The sequence below is a fragment of the Mercenaria mercenaria genome, chromosome 8 (assembly GCF_021730395.1).
Source record: "Mercenaria mercenaria strain notata chromosome 8, MADL_Memer_1, whole genome shotgun sequence".
Lineage (NCBI taxonomy): Eukaryota > Metazoa > Mollusca > Bivalvia > Venerida > Veneridae > Mercenaria > Mercenaria mercenaria.
In genome coordinates, this window is record NC_069368.1 from 60,960,152 (window position 1) to 60,978,972 (window position 18,821).

An 18,821-nucleotide genomic window follows, 5' to 3' on the forward strand; every position below is an offset into this window, starting at 1 on the left:
ATCAGCATAAATTTGATATCTAAGAATTTTTGTAACGGAAAACAAAATATCTATTTGAAACATGCTCAAAGAAATCAAAAGAAAATGATTTTGTAAAGAAAGGAATACTTGATCAGCAGACCAAAGGGTTATTTTTGCATATTTTTGTCAATTTTAAGCTTTTAAGTTTCACATAACATAATTTAATCAAACTCTGCACATACCTTTGGTAATGCCTACCTAATCTAAAACAAAAAGAAAATTGACAGACAGGTCACCATATTGGATTTCGCTTAAAACAAATTACGAGGTGGGGTGTGGCGGGCATTTATACAACGCAGGTTGGTACGAAATACGCTTTCAGTGTTTGAGCAAATAACTTAGAGATATATCAAATTATTAAACGGCAGATTTCTTAATAAGCGGATTTGAAGGTGTTTCTGAAGCATTTTGATGTCATAGAACGATGAAAGTGTTCACCTTTCCCCGAACAAAACATATAGTTTACGAATACGGATGTACGGTATGGGTACCGTACGGGATTAGAAACAGCTGGGACTCAATGCAGAGTTGGAGCGCTGGTATAAATTACAACTCCAGTATATGTCAGATTGAAGCAATTTGAACTAAATGTACTTCAAATGTATATATATTGTAACCATGGTGATACTTACCTTAACATTTAGTCAGTATATTATACATATTTTACATTAAATGCATACGAACATACAATAATTTGCGAATTTTTGCCGTACTCGACATTAGATTATCGCTTCCGGGCATGCGCAGAAAACCGCTCCGACTCTGTAGTGAACTACATCGATTAGAAACACAACCAAATTGGCACGGTGTTGGGGTAAATATCGATCCGTCCGGAAAAACTGTAGCGAGTGCCTTTAACTTATAGGATATATAAGAAGATTGAATTACAGGTATTTAGACGTAGTTAAACATGTATTTTTTATTTTTGTAATCCACACACCAAAATTCTAAATGCTCCGTTTGGAGAAAAGTACATATAACATAAAAATATATACTGCTTACCATATTCCAAGTTTACTTTTTATCATTGTGATTTCCATATTTCAAACATATTGTATCGTTATGACTCTGGATTCAGTGTTGTTATATATTCTAGTCCTTTGGGCGCATGGAGTCCATTGAATATTTATGTAAAAGAGTTCTGCTAGGGGACATGAGAGGTGCACATTTCATTAAATCTCATGAACTGACTCAATCAAACCTAGTCTGCTATTATTCTGCTTGGTTGCGTCCGTGCTTCCAAAGGTTCATTTTTTTAAATTATATTATTACCTTTTACAACAGCAATTTTAAGTGCCGTATGGCAGCAGTAGAAAGTCTCATCGTACTTGGGCTCAGTTTTGTTATACAGCGTGAGAGACTTTGCCCATTTCATTACATCTCATGAACACACTCATTCAGACCGTGTCTGCTATTATTCTGCTTGGCTGCTTTCTATGCTTCAAAATGATCTTTTTACAGATATTATTACCATTCACAACACCAATCTTTAACTGCCGTGTGGCGGCTGTAAACATCACCCGTACTTTGATCCATTGTTGTGATATTTTCTAGTCCTCTGGGCTCATGGAGTCCATACAAGATATGTGAAATAGAGTTCCGCTTAAGCCGGTGCTAAGGTGGCATGAGAGGTGTTGCACATTTCATAACCTCTCATGAACAGATTCAGTTCAAACCGAGTTTGATATTATTCAGATTGGTTGCATTCTGTGCTTCCAAGGGATATTTTTACAGATATAATCTTTTTAAATGTTGAAAATACTATATTTTCTAACGTCACAGTTGGAATACACAGCTATAACACCGTGACATTACATACCAAACCATTTCATGCCCGCATTTCAATACTGAAAGCAAAAATGTTAAATGTAGATATTGTATATGTTTGGAGTTTTTTCAAGCTATCCTGTCGTTTTGGTGCATTTGAACAGCGCCAACACATCGGAACGCTATTGCGACAAATCAGATATTTCTCGATTTTGTGGCCCTTTGCGACAAATTCTTGACTTGTCAGAAAAACGCATATGTCTTATTTGTCGTGTTGGAACTTTTTATTTGTCGTTCTGGTATGACGGCGTCATTCAAACACACCAAGACGTCAGAACAAGACGCCAGAAATCAACGCTCTGAGCGAAATGTTTAATTATGATCAACCTGTATGCATCATTATCAATTTTTGATCAGGTTCAGCCATTTATTATTAATAAGAATACAGTTAAAGTAAGTCAGACCTATGTAATCAAAGTATTAACTGATTTTCTGCAAAGATTCGGGGTCTTATCATTACACCACAAAATAAACGAAGGATGTATTTTGTCCAACAGAGTATTGTGTTTTCTTTTAAAGTGTGTTATACAAACGGTTGGTAATTTGGAAATAGTACCTCACATTCACTTGCTGACATACAAAAGTCAATAGCAGTGCGTTGCGATTATTTTGAAATGCTTATGTGTGAAACATTTTCAATATCGTTACCACTCGTAAAAGAAAGGTTATAGGTATCGTGTGATAATTCCTGTTTTGTTTAAAATAATAAGAGTAACTGCAGTTCAAAAAGGAGTTACACTTCATTTGTCAAGTAAGTATTTTTTATGTAACTATATTTAATCTATAACTGGGATTTGTTTAAACACGCTAGTCTTTATGTATTTGCTTGTACTCCGAATCTAAATATATAAACCTTGTTTTTAGGGTATTCCTAAAATACTAAAATGCGAGTTTGTTAAACTAGTAAGTGGCTTAATAACTTACTGAAAGTCACTGAGAGGCGTCCCTGATCTTTTCTTCTTTTTCTCCTTTTTTAAGATCTTGGATGAAATTTGTCAGTACTTTAACTTGCCCTTGCATATTAAGTAGTAATCATTTAAGAGATCAAATAAAATTGAATTACTCAGACATGTTTTCCGTCCCTCTCATTTATTTGTGTTGCGTATGTTGTCTTTTTGTTGTTGGCCTTTAATTTCCTCCTTCTCCTCACTACACCTTTCGCCCCTCATCTTTTCCTCATACATTTGCACCAATCTTCTTTTTGCTATGAGTAAGTTATCGTGCCTACCATAATTCTGGCCGACGGTCGTCCATGAGCGGCGTCCAACTGTTGCATTTTTCCTGTGTCTGTGTTTGTCTCTCGCACTTGGGTGTCTACCCTGCTGTGTTTAACGTTGTAGGCTAACTGCGTTTAAGGCACGTGGCTTTCCCTTTTGAATGTTCATCCTTGCTCCACTTTCCCCAAACACCCTACCACATGTATGTTCCTCGTGTTTACTTGCAGAGGCGTTTAAAAAAATACGTAAAATAGCATCTAATAAAAATATCATCACATGACACATCGTTAGAAATAAACATGTATATTAACATAAAAAATGCAAAAATGAAAATGTGTATATTTTTATGCGCAGATACAAACGAATGTTATCCTGATCAGGTTTAAACTGACGGAAATGAAATAAAATATAAAGAATTTGTGTCTTGGGATGCATACTGAATTATTTCTTTTGTAGTTGGATTTGTTCAAAGCACATGTTAGATTTTCACTAGATTGATTTTTCTGTAATTTGATTGTCTTATCCTGGTTGCCTTACCAGGTTATGTTAGCATAGTTATAAATTAATAAAGATATTTTGCCTAAAAATGATATGAATATAAGCACTTTGCTGCATTAAACTTGTCTAAAATTTGCACTGTCAGGTATATAATTTGCCAGAATTCATTAGAAAACGAAATTATAATTACCCGTTACCTGTCTCAGTTGCTATGAACATGACAAAATGATACCGCAAAGTCCTGGTTTTTCTAAAGGATGAAATTTCTTTAAACTTTGTATGCTGACTGCAAATGAAGTCTGAAACAGAAATATAAATAAAAATGCACATTTTCCTTGCCTTATTATTGAATTTTCCGCCCTTGAAAGTTTGATTTTTAGTATTTTCCGATTTTGTAGGGCAGTTAATTCTCTGTACCTATGACTTTCAAAACATATTTACGTTTTGAACTTGACTCTCAGTCAGTACACAAAGTTTAAAGAAATTCTGTCCGTAGAATAAAAATTGCCTATATATATATTTAAAAAAATGACAAAAAACTGCGCGATATGTCTTTTAAATCATGTCTTCTGTTACAAGTAGTTGAAATATCCCAAAAGTTATCAAGTGCAAATGTAAAGCTAGAAATTATATTGAAATATAAAGAAATTATCAACTTTTTAAAAACTTTTATATTTAAGGGAACTTGTTACAAAAATCACGACAAGTAATAAGATATTCATTTCCAGAAGCTATCAAACTGTATAAATATTCGTCTAACAGAATACATGAAAACTGTAATGTTTAATTAAATGTTGCTAAAATGTGACTGACTACTTTAAAACACATGTATCCTTTTTTAGCTTAGGGAGTCAAATAATGATAATAAAAAACAGTTAACCTAACCATGCTTTCAAATATTTACACACATGTTAGTCTTAAATATTTTTTTTCACATACGGTAATGATGAAATTTTTGCTATTTACACAAGCTAAATATAAAACTTGTATAATTTTCCTACATGAAATGAATACATTTCTACGTAAATTCCATTGTTGTGTAACAACATGTTTGCTATCATTTTCATACGTTTACAAACAGTTATAGCCCGGAATCTATTTCAGTTCTATTAGAAGTCGTTTTTTTCCAGCTGATTGTAGTGTTTAGAAAAATAAAGAAGAAAGAGATTTTAAAAACAGAAAACAATATATTGATACTGTCAGAGCAGTGGGTGGTGGTAATGGGAAGGTATCGTGGCGTGTTTGAAGCCACATTTATGTGTATAGCACACTTTTCGGGTAACATAACCCCCCCCCCCCCCCCAAAAAAAAAAGTGCTTCACATCTCAGAGGCTTGAGTTCAAACAATTATATGTCTGAAAAAGCCCAAAATTATAAATTAAGATCTAATCCATAAAAAATACGATGATTCTTCAATCCTGTTTGCAATATGTAAAACATAAAGAAAACATGGTTTTAAACGCACGTTAATATGTATATCAAAAGTTTTGGAGCGGTGTTGCCATACTTCGGGGCTCGTGTCTTTGGCATAAGTAATTGTCCTAACCTGTCTGTAAATAAGTAGTATTTCCTTCGTATAAACTGAAAAATTCTTGTTTAGAGCCTTGAAGGTGTTGCAGAAAATTGACCCTATACTCTGTATCTCGTGGCTAGTTACTTCAAAGTAGGAAAAATATTACTGTGGCGGGACGCAAGTTGTCTTATTATTAACAAAGCACCCCTACAAGCTTTGTTTGTCCAATCCAATATGCTGTTGGAAAGACCACTTAGCTACGCAGTCGTGAGGTAACCAGGCAACGCACGAGAGCGTATCATCTGATATGACCTATTGTGCGAAATAAAACTTTAACTGATATTTGTTAACTCTCGTTTTCAAACTTGGAAACCAAAATGTTAAACTCATGAAAACGCTACCAAAGACGTATAAAGCAAAACTTATTTCTTATTTCATTTTTATTAAGTTGGGTTTTGTCAAATAAATAACAACCATATCTTGGCTGATATTTTTGTTTCAAATTTTAGGTGTTAATACTGAAAGGAAAATACAATTATATACATGCAATTATATTTATCGCTTAGCCTTTAATTTTGAGGGGAAAAATCAAACAACACCAAATCATAGAAAGAAAGGGTTTTTTTTTTCAACAGCATAAAACACATGTATATTGCTCAACAAAAGAATTTTCAGCATACCTATGTATATATTGAATTCTGGAAAAAAACGACAGTTTTGGCAGTTAAACGCCATTAAAACGCACCATTTTCAAAGAACTGCAATATGTTCGTTTTTATGCATTTCCAATAATGTCTCAGTGTTGAAATTTTACATATCTGAATTGGGCATGCAATGTGGAATGTTCGTTTCATATGTATAACATAGGGCATGCGATGTTATTATTTAAGTGTAACATGGAACATGCAATGTGGAATGCTATTATCGTGTGTAACATGGGGCATGCAATATGGAATGCTTATAGTATGTGTCATATGCTATGCAATGTTATTATAATATGTTACTGGTTGTAGATGCAGATGGGAAAATCCGGTTCGAGGGTTAATTTGTCCTGGCGTAAACAATGCTCTTGCATACTGACTTTTCCCGGGAAAAGTTACACATGCCAGCCATCTGGTACACCCATGGCAGATGACTCTCGTGCTTTTAATGACCACTAACGATTCGTGCACTGATTATATATTGATTGTTTAAAATGCGATACAAATCAAATACCTTCATAATTGCTCCTCTTTCCGTATATTATATTTCTACATGCAGTTACGCTACAAGTGATAAAACTAAACCAGAACTTTGTTGTTGTGCGTCATTGAAACGTAATGACGCCACTACTGGTTATGGAATTTGATTACTTGCACTTTGTTTAAATTCATCACTGCATGAAAGAATGCTACTTAGAAAGTATTTCTTGTGTTTTAAAAATAATTGAATACAGTATGCAAGAAAAGTAACCACTTGCTCTAGATGAAGAAAATCCGTATCTCGGGTAATTCAGTCAGTAACCCGTTACCGCCAAACAGTTACCCTCGAGCTGATTGTTCCCATTTGCATCTACAACCAGTGACAGATTATCATAGTCAAGTGTACAAGAAAGGGTTTTCTAATCGTGTGTGCAACATTGGACATGCAATATAGAATGTTCTTTTTTTGCATGTGTAGCGGTACCATATGGAATGTCTTATTCTGAATGATTGGATACATTATCTGTACATATACCACTCTCTAATACCTGTTTGCATGGTTTCAACATTATAAAAAATGGTCCAGACTTTAACTTAACTACTTATGGATGCATAATACAGTTTGCATAATAATTAAGTAAGAATAACATAGTTGGTCAAAGAAATACATGCCTGATGAAATTATTTATATGATAAATGCCTGTTTCTGCTTATAATTTAGTATAAACTTGCAGAACTATAAAATCCGAAAAGGTTAGTTAAAAAGCGTGGTTTCAACTTTCACCAGAAATTGATATTCGAGAGATTCACGTGAAAGGAGTATAACATTGCTAATACAATTTACAACTTTGATGCAACACTCTTTTTGAATTAAAATTCATGTACACGAGGAATTGAACAAAATTTGAGTGTTTAAAATGTTTTCAATCGTTTAAGATTATCAAACGTGTTTCACAGCTATGGTATATATGAGCTGATGTTAATGTCTTTAAGTCTGTCTTCAGAACATCTCTTATTGTCAATGTTGTTTAAATACATAATACGGAACTGTATCACGTGTTTGGTAATACTTATTTCGTCATAGTATATGACAATTTACAGTATATGAACATCAGTTTAAAGACGGCCTCTAAACTGAATAGCGAAAGCAGTGAATTACAGATAGAAGGGTCGTGAGTTAATCCTTGGACAAAGTGACGAATTGAATAATTTCTCCACTTCAGGTTCATGTGTAGAAGTCGTCTTGCGGGACGAGATTATTTCTTACATGGAATCCAGCGGCAGTAAGTATACTTACTGCCTCCCATTACATACATGAAATGCTCGCCACTGGACACATTGTTAGGTGGCCAAAAGCATTATATTTGTAATTTGCCAAATAAAGAGGGCTAGATACATCTCCGTATCATGGTTTATTACCACGTGCGAGATAATTTACCTGGTCGAATAAAACAAGAATAATAGGAAAATACAAATCGTTTGATTACTTCTTATTAACAAATTACTTATGCTCATATTCTCAGGACAACAGAAACAGTAAACAGTGTAATGATATTTCGCCGAGCGAGGTAATTAATACTATTAGGCAGATGATGTACCCAGCCTAATAAACTGAAACTGTTGAAAATGATTCTAAATGCAAACAAAGACACTTCAGCAAATCTTCAGCGTAAATATTTGTATTAACTGATTACGTTGACAAGAGGATAGTTTCACGTACAATTCGAAACCATGCAAATATATCGCAACATTATTGTTTTGTATCCAAATTTGCTACCCTGCAAATGTTGACATGACCAGAGTAATTGCCCCTGTTTTCAGATTATGTAAGTAGACTCTATATACTTTTCATCGATTTATTTGACATGAATTAATCAAAACACTTGCATGTTTGCCATAGTTGAGGACTTTTATTTGCAACGTCCTATTCGTTAGGTGTAATTTACTACAATTATATTACAATATTATCTTTATCACGAAAAATGATATCGTTTCCTTTTCAGTTTCACTATATACACTTAATTACTGTCCCTATTATGAGCCAACGTCCCCGAATGGGATTAGGTCTCTGTAAGGGACTGACATCTGCCAATTTATGGTATTTATTCCGAAGGGTCAAAACCCCTGATTTCAAGTTTTCTTATTGCGCTGATAAAGTTTTAAGTCAAGTGTCTCAGTTCCACTATATACTCTAAATGCTTTTGCTCTTACAATCAACTCCTAACATAAGAATTAATTAAAGGACGGATGCCTGTTTGCTAAATAATATGTACTTATAAGTCATGGTCATTGGGGTAAGATTTTGTAACAGCCTTGCTCAAAGTTTTACGTTGCGCTTCGCAGTTTCATTTATATGTCATTATATTTAATTGTACCAATATCCTTCCTACACCCAGTTATATATATTTACCCACTTCTACCCTGTCCCAATCTTCCCATTGCACACCCTCTCCCAAAACTTATTTTACATCCATCACGCTTGCTTATTGTTCCTTCCCAAGAGAAGGAACACTTATTGCAAACTAGTCACACTTGACTGAGCATATAATGGATACAAGGGAGTCGTCAAAGGAATCCGATTTCCACTAGGGCGCCGCCTTCTTGGACTCCTGCATATTCATTACAAATAGCCTCTAGCCCAGTATGTGTTTACTCATAATCAATCTTTATTTCAGTCATTAGTGCAATACAACTACCAAAATTAATAGAACAACAAGACACAATAATAATGTTTAAATAATGTAACTCCTCACTAGAATATATCATAGTAAAGAATAGAGATTAATGAAATGAATATGCATCATCTGAAATACAGACTGCAAGACAAATGCTTCCAAATGGCATAATATGAACTGCACTTGCTTATATTAAAAAAAAACAACAACTTTGGATAATGATAAAACTGTTAATACTTAGATTAGTTCTTAAACAGTTAAGTTTGCACCAAAAATGACATAACATATTTTTCTCAGTGCATTATCAAACATAATGCTAAAGCAATATATCTTAAAAAGAATATTTTATATGCGCTAGAAGGAACATTTTTGGTAAGCTAAATCTTGTATCATATAGTGTCCAACACCACCTAAGCACTCCTATAAGCTTCGTTTTCTCCATAATTTAACCCTACTTCCATATGTTAGTATTTCCTCATTACCCGTAAACATTTTCGAATAGTCGAATGCGCTGTCTTTCTGACAGTGCTTGTTTAAAACAAGTGTTCACAGTCAAGCGAGATAGAAAATAAAAAAAATAGAAAAAGTATAAAAGAAAATGGAATGAATGTATTGTACGGTATACATTTCAAATCATTCAAATGATAATTTTTCCCTAAACAGAAGCGAAGAAGCTTGGGGAATATTTATCTTATACGTCAGAAATAGTCACATCTAAATAATACGGTTTGACACAATTATTATATTGAAACATTTGGTGTGTGACATATATTTGTTTAATACATTCAGACTGAAGAATATATTTGTTTAAATACAATCAGTTTATATCAGGCATCCATTCGACTATGGTCTGAGACAAATAAGACAATCCTTAGCTAAAATTAATGAGTTGGTCTCATACAATTTCGGTATTTCGGATTGACTCTTAATTTTTAACACACACTTCCAAGGTGTGCTATAACATTTCCAAAATTGGCATTCAACGTTGTGCGTTTCATAGTTACCATTATCACAAACCCAGCTTTTAAGAAATATATGAAGACATGTCACAGTCATGATGGTGTGATGAGACTTATGTAACATCAGCAAAGAGAATTACAACATGGAAATGAAGTACTTTAACTACAATATGACATTTCGTCATTGGAAATGCAGACCACAGAGACAACAAGAAATACGATCCATTTGTATTTGACAGTTTTCAAACTGTCAAACTGCTTGATTTATCGAGAACTTATAGAAAAATCCAAAAGAACAAGAAGATGTTTCATATATTTAATAAACCTGAATATAATTCAAGGAAGATCTTGATCAGGAAACATTCATATAAACATAATTTACTTATGTCAATACATATAAGAACTGCTCTATCCGGAATCGGAACCGGATATGCGTACTTTCGTTCTGCTATACTATCCGCAATGAATATACACTCTGCGAATTTCGATAGTAAAGAGAATATCAATTTTGCACATAACATCAAGTAGACAAAAGATTATGTATGTTTAAGTGGCTATCCTAATTCAGATAAGCCTAAACCATTAAATCTAAAATCGTAATGAAGACTAACCCGTGTATGTGGTTAATATCCAAATTCAGATATGTTTCAACAATTTCCTATCTGAAATCGAATAAAGCAAAACTTATTGTTGGAGTTGCTATCCGAATTTAGCCCTAAAAATTAGCTATCAAAAAACCCACGAGCTTTGACGTTGATATATAAATTTAGATGTTTTAAAATGAGACAGTGTTTACTATCTGAATTTCGATAGAGGAAAACCTTATATTGTTGCTGCTATCAGAATTCTGATAAGCTCAGTCATTATGTTGATACTGTAATCGGAAAACCTAGGAGTTGTAGTTGGCGAAATTGTGATAAGCCATGGTACTGGGATTAACTAAGTAACGAGATATGAGCAAACACACATATAGAAATGATAGAAAGCAGGCAAAAAGTGGTGTGACACCTGATGAGACAAAACATGCTATGAATGATCGCTTTGTAAAAATGTTTGCATGTTTATGTGAAATAAAGTTTGATATATATTTCATATGGACTTTGATTTTGCTCAACAAGGTACACTCGTAATGTTATTATGTATATACATGTTTTTGTCCTTTAATTGCCAAATGGTAAAACAATTAAACATAACGTTATTCCTATTTTACAGAAAATATTTCAATATACCACATTGTCAGCGTATTAGATATTCACATTCTTCTTAGCCCGTTTACTAGATCTTTTCCCATCCTGTCAAGTAGCCATATATGAAAGTTCAATATCAGCCTGAAAGTTAAATATATTTTTGATGGAAAAAATATTGAGAAAATATGGTTCATGAATCTAATCAAAATTATGCATATTCAATAATAGAAGTAAGAATAATGTCAATTTGTTGACAACCTTCTAGGTTTTGTCTTTTCACACACGCGTGAAATATAATCTTTAACTTGAACTTGATTTACTATGTTTTTGTGTTATCCGGGGAATAGCCACGCTCATAACATGTAAATGCATTATATGCACGGTAATGTTTTTATTTCTTTTGATTGCTACTGTTCTAAATTCCTATAAATATATAAATACAAATATCAATTGTAACATAATCTGAAAGCACTATTAATGAATTTTATATGTAAACTTAAGAATTTCAAGAACTATTTATATTCAAAACAAGCATAGGCAATATTCTTTATAAATCCATATTTTGGAAGGAAACAACTGATGACTTTTTTTTGGCTTCTTCCTGTAAATCAAAAAAGTTATATCACATAAAAACAACATTTATTGAGTTAAATTACTGGTTAATTACGTCGCAAGTATTTTGCAATCTTTTACAAAACTGTACATGTACTTGATTCAGACAGTTTCCTTGACGAATCCTGTACCATTTCCTAGATAATGACATCAGCGAGCGCATAGTAGGCGGTTACTACAGAATAATTGACTGAAATGTTTGTGTGTGTACACATGTAGATACCCTCAGTCACTTATCATCCAATTTTAATGTTGATGTTATCTGGGGGAACTTTCTTCTGAGTTTTAAGACTTTTAATGTGTATGCACGTGTGTGTGTCTTTTTTTGGTTTGTTCTTTTTTATGTTTTTTTCTTCATAACGAAAATTCCTTATTAAGACTGAATAATACGTTATATTAAACAGTAGACAGATGACTATGAAGTATAGATAAACAACACTTTTTATTTTTATTTATTCATTTATTTTATTTTTTTGGGGTAGATTTAACGTCACACCGACACATGATACTTTCCAGCTTTAATGGTGGAGGAAGACCCTAGGTGCTCCTCCGTGCATTATTACATCACGAGCAGGCACTTGGGTAGATCCACCGACCTTCCAAAAGCCAGCTGGATGGCTTCCTCACATGAAGCATTCTACGCCCCCAGTGAGGCTCGAACACACATCGATGAGGGGCAAGTGATTTGAAGTCAGCGACCTTAACCACTCGGCCACGGAGGCCCCCATTTTATTTTTAGAATGGAACAAGGTGTGGGGCACGAGTCCAATTCTCTCTTGTAATTAAGCGTATAATGCTCAGGATGAGGGATTCATCAGTAGCTCATTGTTCTGTTTGCAAATACAAACTTGTGGTACTGATTGTGCTGATAAAGAGAGTTGTATAACCATTTTTAAATTTGATCTACTGATTTTAACGTGTGGGGGAATTAATGCATCTCAATAATTATGTTCTTATTACTAAATCCCAAACTGTAAACACTATCTAGGTAATAGATATAAATATATCGTTATTAAAATTTGATAATAATGTATCTGATAATGTAAAGGAAATTCCTACAGGACAAAAGGTGTTCGGAAGCCTTCAGTATTTTATATACTGCTCCAGTATATTGATAAATAAGTCCACAATAGAGGTTCAAAAGCTGGTAAAAGATCGATTTTACAGGGTTACTTAATCATCATATATTAAAATATTAACATTTCACAGACTTGAAACACACAATAAAATACTGAAATGATTTTTTTCTTATGTTATTGTGTACACATTTTGATTCATACAGATTCACTAACTAACCCGGCCCAAGATGCACACACTCTACAGAAAGTTTGATAATACAAACTTATCTGTACTACCTTGAAAATATCGTAAAAACGCTCTAACACAGTGCATTTCAATTTGACGCACAGAAGATTGCATAATTATGTGGACTGTATGTATGTAGTATAGCAACAAAACACGAAGTCGCATAACTCTGTAGATTATTTTTCTGAAAGAACCAAACTATGCACCTTGCACACCTAGGGTTAGTACTTGTCACTTGTGTGAGGTTTCTTTAAATTGCGTGCAAGGCCTTGGGAGATAAGGCGCACACAAGATGCAGTCTGTATGCATTAAGTAAATTAACAAAAACAAAGTTCCATAACTGTGTATTTTAAAAAAACCTTATATGCAGCATGCACGACTAGGGTTACTACTTATCACTTTCAAGTTTCATTAAATTGTATGCATGGTTTCGGGAGATTAGTCGCCCGCAAGATTGCATATGCAGACTGTATTACACAATGTAGTAAAAAAAATCAAGGTCCATCTCTGCACAGATATTTCATTATTGAAAAAAACTAACATACACCATGCACAACTACTGTTGTTACTGATCACTTGTGTGAAGTTTCATTAAATTATGTCAAAGGGATGAGTATAGATGGTGCGCACAAGACTGTGTCGACGGACAGACAAACAGACAGGTAGACAGACAACCTGAAATCAGTATAACCCCTTACAGCTTCGTTGTTTAAGAAGAGGTGGGCGGGAGAGGGGTATTGGGGTGGGGTATAAAATGTGACTGAATAAAACATTGTTGATACATAAGGATTAATTACCAGAACAGTTAATAATTAATTACTTAATTAACATTGTAATTGAAGCTATAGGGGTAACAAGTATTTAATAAATATTCACAGGACAATCAAATGTAAGAAAGGAATGTTTTACAGAATCTGGAACCTAAAGGCGGGACATAACGCAAACATGTATACTAAACTTAGTAAGAGAATCGTTTCCTAACCAAAGTGGGGAACCTTGCATGGGACATAAATGGCATCTATTTATCTGGTGGAAAACATTTTAGGTCTATGTTATAAACAGGTGCTTGCTTGTGTTAATACGTGCCGAAAACATACGAGAGAGTGGTACTTCAGCATAGAATTTCGAAAATATTTTTTTGATCATAAAGTAGACTAAAAGACTTTCATTACTGTCAAATCAAACATCTGCAAAATGATGCTAAAATCAGAATTTCTTTAAAGAAAAGTCATTGCATACGCGCTAGAAGGAGGAAACTTTTGATCAGCTAAATCTTGGCAGAATCTTCACCAAATTACTTAATAACATCACTAAATTACAACTTATGTTAGTTACAAATGTAAGAATTGATAGCACTAAACAGAGTGGTCAATTTCCCTCTATTATGTTAAAGGAGTAGCAAACTTACCTGTTGAGCAGTGATTGGCTGATATTTCAACACCTGCCAATCAATATCGCTGGGAAATTTGAATGGTTGGCAATTCAAAGCTTTTTTTCTGCAAAAAATATTTCTCAGGACGTTTAGCTCACATAACAAACAATTATTACGCCAAATATTTTACGTTATAATTTGCATAAATTCTTTTTTGTACTGTCTGTATGCAAAAGCAGACAGCTCTCAGAGGTCTATAGAAGGGGCCATTTTCCTGCCTGTCTGTCTTTAATATTGCACTAACTTATAAACGGGTCAACATTTAAAACGCGTAACGTAAAAAATAACAATTTACAGCCTAAATATATTGACCGCACTACAAAAAAGAAACCTTTTGCAGCAGAAAGAGATAAGTTTCAAATAACAGAAACAGGCGGGGGCATCACAATTTCATTTAACGCTAAACCGTACTCGACACTAAAATCACTAAAATCAACCGCAGGTAAATATTTTGTATCTCAAGGAAACTGTTACACATGCATACATTTACCAGTGTTTGACAAAAAGGGTCGCTTGGATGAAGAAAAATATAAAATATCAGACGACAAAACTCATCTTTGCACACTTAATTCATACGAAATGGTCATCATTAGTTAGTGGAAAGAATGCTCAGCGTTTTACTGAAATAGACCTCCCATAACTATTGCATGTCACAGAGTCGGAAAGTTTTTAGACATGAGTTTCGATCATACAGAGCCATGACTCTACAATTTGGAGAACAGCTATGCAAATATTAATGACCAGTTTACAGTTAGTGAACAAATAAATAGAAATATCAGTTCTCAAAATGTTGAAAACGATATCGGTGCGTATAATATTAGTAATGACAAGATTTTATGCATGCTTGCAACCATCCATGAAAGTATGAACTTATTGCGTAATACCCTTGAAAGTCACATGCAAATTACAGATAGGAATTTTGGTCAGCTTTGTCATGAAATACAGTGCGTAAAAGAATCATGTGACATGCGTAAGTGAACACAAAAAATCATGAATCACTTTCACGAAAGCTGCAGTAAACGATTGGTTGTGTCAAAGCTATACCAGTGCGGCAACAGAAACCGAATGAAATTGAAAATTAGCAAACACATATTTCACAGCAATACGAAGCACCAAAAAGAGAAAAGACTCTTATAATTGGTGATTCAATACCACAAGGAATTCAAGAAAAGGGATTGATGGACTACGTGGATATAAGCAAAGGCAGTGATGCTAAAATTGCAGATATATCAGACTGATTCAATAGTTTAGATACACGTTTCTATGCCAACGTCATTATACATTTTGGCGGAAATGATGTCAGTGGCAGTAAATGTACTGTAATAATACCAGCAGCTCTCGGACCCAACAAGGAAACTTAAATATAAACAGTGCAATGTCTACCTTTGTAATGTGTACCCAAGATAAGATGTTGATGTAAGTATTTCAACAGTAACGTGAGTACTATCTGTCAGGAAACTTGGGCTACTGTAATTGAGACTAACCAGGCATTTATCTACGGCAATGGAGATACGGTCAAACATTACTTTTCAAGCGATATTCACATCAATAATAACGGATCAGGGACTTTAGTAGCGACGATGAAATAATACGTTACAATAGGAAAAAAAAAAACAGTTAGCGTGCCGAAAATGCATCCATGAGACAATCTGCTTCTCAGCGCTCCGCTGATAGTAGTAATATTTGAATATATGGAAACAAACTTCAACAGCACAATAGGGCGTTTTGCTTTAAATGTAGGATTGTTAGCAACAACTTGACTCATGATTGTAGTGCAGAAGCAAATGTTATGTATTACGAAGGAAGGCGCGAACAACCGAGAAGACAACTATGGCACTACGGAATGCTCGGAAGTGATTATTTCTTTCCTGGATAGAGTAGTCACGGACATTTTAAATATCAGAAAAATCTGACAGATGCACGAATTTTGACAACTGGACCAATCAGCAGATGTTAGATAACAATAGTAAAAATACTAATAATAAGGTAAATTTTAGTACATTAAAACAAGATTTTTGTCAAGATATAACAAACAAAAGTAACTCATATAGTCCTAGAAATAGCATACCAAATACTTATCTATTAAGTAATTCAGAAAATATGATATGTAATATATGTTTTCTAGTGTATGAAAGATATTCATGCGAAAAAGAGATTAGGTGTGTCATATATATCTGATTTTTTGTTTAGATCAAGTTACAAATAATCTAAATAAATATAATTCGACATACAATGCAGATCAGTTCATGTTATCAGCGGATAAGATATGTGAGAAAAGATAAATGTTTGTGTTATAAGACAAATAGATAACGACCTAAATAACAACAACAAGAATTCAAAAGGCGTACCTAAAATTCCAGTAAATGAGGTCGTAAATCTATCCACAGATCTCTTGAACGTAAATGATAACTTAAGCATAAAACATTTTGAATGAAAAGGACTCTTTATTGCTAGTCTAAATATACAACATTTATTACCAAATGCAGATGAAATTAAACATATCTTGGGTAACTCTAAGTCGCCTAAAATATTTGGGTTATGTGAATGAAACCTTCCTTAAAGATAGCGTCACAAATGATTATGTAAACATACACAGTTATATTTTAGATAGAGTGATGTGATTGGCTTAAAAGACAACGTCGGGGGATAATTATATAATAATATATATACAGTCGAATACCGTTACCTCGATATTCAAGGGACTGTAAAAATTGCATCGACGTATCCGAAGTTCGACGTAATGATATCGATTATCTGGGATTACTTTGTTCTTGTGTTGGACGTCTATATTTTCATTAAAATCTAACGCTTTTTTCAGAGGGTTTGAAAGGGGAAAGAAATAATATAAAACGTAAATAATATTTTAATTTCGTTGAAAATTAAAACATCTTAATTAAATAGTACATACATACATACAACTTTTTTTTTTCTTCAATAAATACGTGTAAACATTAGCATTTTTATTCCTTACCTAAACAAGTCTGAATGCAGCGGTAATATTCCTAGTTTAATAGTCATTTTGACTACTTCGATAACGAAAATTTGCCAGTTAAATACGCATATTGTTACTCAGTCTTAAAGGGCAGATTTTTACTCCGTCAAACAGAAAAATATTTCATCCAAACTAGTTGTTATATTAGACGCTGTTTTATAAGAATAATTATTGGAAATTAAATGCAAACTTCCTGATATTTAAGTTGGATTAAGTATTAAATAACAAACAAAACAAACACAAATTAACTTGATTATGACTAATACATCGCCGGACAACAATAGGTTTATTTTTCACACCTAACAAATAACATGGATATCTTTTGACAAGCTGTGATATCGACGAAACCAGGTGTAAAACAGTACAGGTAAGTTGACGGACTGAAAAATCTCATTGAGCTAAACAAATAATCGAGCTTATCATATCGAGGTAATTATAAATAATTACATTAAAAAATATAGGGAAAAGTCGGTACCGACTAAAACACATCGTGCTGACCGGAGTATCGAGCTAACCGATATCGATGTAATGATATTCAACTGTATATATAAAAACAATGAATAACCTGGTTTGTTGGAACATTCTTTTATTAATGAGCTATGACCGTTCTAAGATTCAAGCAAAAGAATGTTCCAAGATCTCACACATATAACGGCACATTACGGAATGAATAGAATTACGCTCCAACATACCAGGTACTTTAGGGATATATATATATATATATATATATATATATATATATATATATATATATATATATATATATATATATATATATATATATATATGTAGGGATAATACACGTTTTTTGTGTAATAACGTCTGCAGAAGCCCGCGGGATTGTTTGTGACCGAGACCGAAGGTCGAGGTCACAAACATATCCCAAGGGCTTCTGCAGACTTTAATACACAAAACAAACGTGTATTGTCTCTATTCTTGCATAAAACTGGTATAGAAGTAAGATTTATCGCCGAATAAGACGGTTTCGATATTCCGGTGCAGTCCAATGTAGTCGCATTTAGTGTAGTCAGGGAGATGTGTTTAGATATCCGCACCGAGACGAAGGGGCATTTTCTGAGAGGTGTGACGCGGCCATATTGGGAAAGACATAGAAATTTTCTCCATTGATAATCGGTTAAAACAACGGACAGTGTTTTTGTCATAAAATGAGGTCTGTGCCAAAATGTTCGTGATTCACTTCTAATTGACATGAAGTATTTATTTAACAATGAACTCGCTTTTCTGCTGCATAAACTGCAATGAAATGGACGTTTTACGAAAACCACGAGGTCGAGGAAAGTGACGAACCTTTATATCGTGCCTTGTTGATGAAAATAGATTGTAACAATGAAGTATTTTCATCTCTACACCGAGAATAGTATAAATGCGGCAATAAATGCAA

At 33.6% G+C, this 18,821-nt stretch overlaps 1 protein-coding gene across 4 annotated transcripts in view; it reads left to right on the forward strand.

Moving 5' to 3' along the window:
* The first annotated feature begins 277 nt into the window (after positions 1-277).
* The window catches only part of LOC123566258 (beta-1,3-galactosyltransferase 1-like), a 50,439-nt gene continuing 31,895 nt past the window's right edge, over positions 278-18,821 (forward strand). The window contains exon 1 of one of the 4 annotated variants that reach the window (XM_045360200.2): positions 278-911. The gene's annotated coding sequence lies outside the window, so the exon portion shown is untranslated. Of the gene's footprint in view, positions 912-1,885; positions 2,600-16,523; positions 17,787-18,821 lie in introns of those variants that run through there. The other 3 variants (XM_045360198.2, XM_045360199.2, XM_053550082.1) reach the window with 3 other exon arrangements.